The sequence below is a fragment of the Pithys albifrons genome, chromosome 6 (assembly GCF_047495875.1).
Source record: "Pithys albifrons albifrons isolate INPA30051 chromosome 6, PitAlb_v1, whole genome shotgun sequence".
Classification (NCBI taxonomy): Eukaryota; Metazoa; Chordata; class Aves; order Passeriformes; family Thamnophilidae; genus Pithys; species Pithys albifrons.
The window spans coordinates 17663694-17669440 of record NC_092463.1 but is presented as its reverse complement, the minus strand read 5'-3'; positions in this window follow the sequence as shown (position 1 = coordinate 17669440).

Here is a 5747-nt window from a genome sequence, read left to right as displayed (position 1 = left end):
CATATGTTAACCATTTTTAGTCAGTCTGATTTCTTGTATTACCACATTACTGGCATAACCATGTTCTCATTGCCCACTGTCATACCACAGCAGATCCATCTCAAAAATATACAATATCACAGAATAATTTAGGTTGGAAAAGACCTCTAAGGTCATTGAAACCAACCATTAACCCAGCTATGCCAAGTCCACCAATAAACCATGTCCCTAAATCTCACATCTACATGTCTTTTAAATACCTCTAGTGATGATGACCTCCTCACTTCCCTGAGCAGCCTGTTCCAAAGCTTGACAGCCCTTTCAGTGAGGAAATTAGTCCCAACATATCTTTATTCCTAAAGAGCAATGTGGATGATTATCCCACAAAGAAGCATCCGGTGGATAGGGTTTGGAAAGGATAATCCAAACTCCAGAGTAATCTCCCAGGTGCAGATGTACCATGATATTCAAAATGAGAAAGCTACCTACTAATATTAGACTGAAATTAGGATATGTTGTGGTTCACATATGTTGTGGTGATGAAACTACAAATTATTCAGCTATGTTAACAGAAGGAGAGAGACAGGGGAGCTGGGAGCAGTAGATTCAGCAGCACGAGGAAACCACTTGGTAGCATTTTGTAATGGTGTGGGGGGGAAGAGAGTGTTTCTGATGCCTGAGGAGTCATTTTCTATGAAAAGACCTTTCCCTGTGTACAGCTTTGAGTACATCCTGCACTCTGCCAAGGCATTCCACATTGCCAGGCATTGGGTCATCATGTGCCCTATAACTTCCAATAATTAATTTCCTTTTCCATGGAAAAACTATACTACATCTATGAATATCATTAACACAGTGAGGTGGCAGCGAATGTTCTGGTTCTTCTGTTAGTGATACAATGTAGGACCCAGGAAATAAACTGCCTGCTAGGTATTGTCTGGGAACATGATGTGGATGTAAAAAATCGGTAGCACAGAGTACCATGATCTCACCTGTTTTGAGGCCATATTTTTCCTGTGGCTTTCAGCAAGTCCCTCAGGTTTTCTGAGCCCAGTCTGTAAAATAAGCCTTGTGGTTTTTTGTCATGTCTCACATACGGGACCATTAAAGATTCATTCATTCTTGTTTGAAAATTGCTGTGAAGATAAAAACTGCACTATAAATTCTGCCTTTTGTTCCAGTGGCCTCTGATTTCAAAGGCTGCCAGGGTTAAAATGGTAGGAGACTGATTTAAGTGGAAATCAAGATGCAGTGTGGCTGATGGAGGAGTCAGACAGAACATGTTCACCAGCAGCAACCTGAAAGGAGACGATACACTGAGAGATAATACATAAAGCTCTTCAATACCATAAAGTCACACATAAAAAAATTCTCATTACTGCCTTTTGCACTCTAGCCACTATTCCCACAACTTTATTGGGCTCTGCCAGTAGTGAGCAACATATTAATGAAACAGAACAGTATCTGTGAAGGATATTATGTCAGGTTATATGATAAGATACACAGACATCCTTTGGAGTTTACCAACTGTAAGACAATAATATCCTTGCTCAGGATAAAATCCCAGCCTTTGCAAGCAGATAGCAAAACATCAGAGGGTCAAAGAGATGGGAAGAGGAGCTCACACTTGGGACACACAGTGGCTCTGCCAGAGTACATGAAAGGAGCTGACTTTGTCAATGCCTTTCATAAAATCTGCCAAGATAAGAAAAGAGGCAAATACCAAAGCAATGGATACCAGAGTGCCTGCCTCAATAAGAGCCAGAGCACAAGCCCATGAATCCAGACAACAAAGGGAGTGAAGCTTCTTAATGCTGCAGACAGGAAAGCCAGTGAAGGAAAGAGTCCAGAGACTTTCACTCAGATTTTCTCTCTAAGAAATGGAACAGCAAAATTAACAGGGTTAATTAATAACCTTGAAAATTCAGCATTAATTAAAAAATGGCACTGAGTCATTGAAGTCCAGGCATACTGGCACAGTGTGAGTGGTGATGCTTGAGACAGAGCCCTAATCTCACCCAGTTGAATATGCTGTGAATTTGGGCAGCCTCCATGGCAGCACAGAAATGGGCCCAGATATGGGAATGGCTCCCACTGGTGAGCTTGCCACTGCTGCCTATAAGAGAGCTGAAATTCACTGGGAGCGCTGGGACAGCCTGAAAGCAGGAGCTGCACTTGGGAGCTGATTGAAACCCAGTGATATCTGCAGAAAGAGCCATACATGTAAAGCAAAAGATGTCCTAACTCATACATTACGGTGTTACTACCATCACTTCTCTGCTTTGTGGCTGTGTCTGTTCAGGTAAGCCATGACAGGACCCACTCCTCTAGATCCCACACACACCTGTGGTGCCAGCCTGGCCACATAGCTCAGAGCTGGGCTCAACTCTGTCCAGCAGCCTGGGTCTCTATCAGCCTAGAGGCCCAGGATAAGGCTGAAACAGCATACAAACATGTGGGAAAATGCCATCTAAAAGATGAGATGCTGCAAATGATTCAGTAGGTTATCTGACTCTGTGGTTTCCTGGTGACTGCAGGCTGCTGTGTAGAGACATAGTGTATGGGAGCAGCCTCCCCAGTACACAAGGAAAGCAAAGACTTCCTGCTGTACATGGGACCAAGCAACATAGGAAGGTCCTGTAACCTACCAAGATGCCACTGTGATCACTGCAACAGCCCTTTCCCTCTGACACATTTCAAGGACCAACAATAATTGATTAAAACATTGCCCTTCTACCCTACCTTTCAGTCATAGCATTTTATAAGCATTGCCAAAGCATCCCAAACCCACTGGGAGGTAAGAGTGATTGTTGTTCATGTTTTATGACTGGCTAAGTGCAATCTTGGGGAAATGAAAGGCTGACTTCTCCCAGCCTTGTCCAAAGGGGCAAGGGAAGAGGTAGGGGCCATAAAACTTCCCCTTTCCTCTTGTGTGGCCTTTCCTAGCCCAGCTGCCCCCCAGGAAAGAGCCCTGCAGTTCTGTGGTATCTGCCTGTCACCCTGACACAAGGCCTTTCCCAGAGGGGTGAAATTATGTGTTTCATCACATATGTGCCAGCAGCAAGGGGACAGAGAAAACAGCACATGCCAACTGACAGATAACTTGCTCAACACCAGTAGGGAATTTTTTGTGGCCAATGATTGGTACCCAGGACTCTCAGGGCTGACTTCTGCCCTGCCAGCGAGATTGCATGTCTTGGCGGTAGTTGAAATGAACAGTCTGTAAGTGAGCGGGCCAAGCTTTTTATCATCCAAAATAGGGAGATCATCAGGGTCAAGACATCGGAGTGACTGCTCATAACCAAGCTGTCTTGTTAGATTTCTAGCTCAAATTTTGGGCCCAGATGTTGTAGCATATAAAAGCTGACATAAATTTATGATAGAAAAGTTGCCTTTAGGCTCTCTAGTGTCCATCGTCAGCAGTGCGCGCAGTAATTTAATATTTCCTCTGGGCATCCAGCACAAATACTGCTTTTATATAACATACCTATACACATGCACACATGTGCTGGAGGATTTGGGAACAGTTTCACTGAATTCTGCATGGAAAAATTAATCTACCTGAATGCCATGTTGAATTTCATTGCGCTCATATCAGCGCACATCTGGCACAGCTGTGGCACTCACTGGCAGACTGACAGCCTGTGCCTCCCACAGCAGCTATGTGGAAAAGGCCTTCTGTTTGCAATGCTGCCTTCTGCAGCCCTCTCCCCTAAGAGGCTTTAGAGGATATAATACATACCACTGTTTCAGTCACTCCTGCTTTATCATCCAGCAAGATAAATTACTATGAAGACCCGCTTTGCCTTCCCCTGACCACAGCCTCCTCCATGTGTAGTGAAGATAAAAATTCAGGCAAGCCACTCATCTCAAAAAACATCGAGGAAAGCTTTCAGACTTTCTAAAAAACTCTCCGCCTGACACTGTGGTGGCAATTGTCACAAAAAATTCCCTATAAGCAAAGGAAATAAATACAATACAACTGAGAATCAGAAGAAAGCAATAGTAATGCCTGGTATTCCACAACCACTTCAAAATCCAAAACAAACCAATTAAAATTGTTTTCTTAGTTTTTTTTCATCCTTTTCCCTAGACCTTTCCCATAAGGTACCTAGTGGAAATTAAAGCAATAGTTTTATATAGATAAATCCATAGCATTCAAAAGAGAGTCATCTCTTTTCTCTAGATACTCAAACACCGCATCTGTCTATATGGTGTTTGAAAACCATGTGGGAAGGAGATCATTTTCTCTTAAATTCAATAGGCTTTTAGAATCACATTTATTCACTTCTATAGAGTTTTTCCATATGGAATTTCAGAACCTTTTATACAAGATTTTCTCCTCTCCTTCTTTTGTGCTTGTTCTTTCATCAGCACAAAGCTGAAGTGAACAATAGTACACACTCGCCTTTACATCCCGCAACATCCAGGACTCTTAAGAACAAAGAACAAATACCCAACCGAGGGGCTAAAGATAGCAAATTCAGTGCAATGTGTAACTTCAGCCCCAGTGGAAAGTTCTGGTGCTGGTGGAAGAAGGTTCATTTTAGGAGCCAAAAAAGATGAGTACTGAAAACCCATTCTGATGTGGGCTGGCTATAAAATCCCAACTGAGTCACTCTGCCTCTCCAAGCTGCATTTTCTACAGCTGCAAAATGGGGTTTTGGCCCAGAAGCCTGTGTAGTGGTTTTATAAGGCATTATAATGGACTGCAAGAAATATAAACAAATAACTATATTTTTTTCATGTGGGAGGGCAGGAGCAAAGCCAGAAGGGAAAAAAGCAAATAGACTGAGTGGGAGTGTGGGGACAGGAGTTGGGACAATTTATTAATTTGGTTTCCATCTCATTCCAGTAAACAACTTACAGCTGGGTGAATCTGCTTGTCCATCACCTCTGCCTGATGAGTGTTTCCCCACGTTGAAGCGCTAGTCCTTGCTCCATGCTGGAGACTGACCCTCACTGCCTTGCCTGCCCCCAGCATCTCCACCCTGCCAGGGCTTGCTCTACTTCTTCTCACCTCAGGGTGCTAAGTCCAGCCAGCTGTGCCCCTGCCTTTGGTCCATGAGGACAGTTGGGGTGACTGCACCCTTCTGTCACTGCTTTATCTTGTTTTCCCTTGGTCTGAAAACCAGGGCAGGGAAACCCATCTTCCCTAGGTGTTTTGATGCAGGAGAAGGGTAACTGTTTTTCTCTCCCTGACTCAGATGTCCCTCAGAGACCTTGGTGCAAGGTGGATGCCACCTGTGGGAGCAGAAGACCAGGGAGAGGGAGCAGGGCAGGTCAAACCCCAGCTGATGATGTGTGGGGAAGACAAGATCTTGTATTTGTCCCCTTCTCACTGAATCTCTGTGAAATCACATCCTTTCCTGCTGCTATAATCACTGATTATATGTCATTTGCCTGTTGTATTAAAGCTGCTTGCTTAATTAATATCAATTTAAAGGGCAGTCTTGGGATGGAAGAGACAAGCTCTTTTGAAGTCCTGTAAACACATTTGATATGTGATCATCATAAGCAACTCCTGAAGCTTTTCTATGGTGAGCAGGCAGAAAGCACCACGAGATAATCCACTGTGTTTTAACCACCTGATGCTGATCAGAGCTTTGATCTATCAGGTTTAAGGCTGGGTGGAGGAGGGGAAGCAGAGTGTTCTGCCACGCTCCCCAGTACCACTGAAACTGTTAATCAGCCTGCTCTGCAGTCTACTGCAGAGTTTGCTTTATTAAAGCTCCCTGCTGCCTGCACACGTTCACTGGCACAGACAT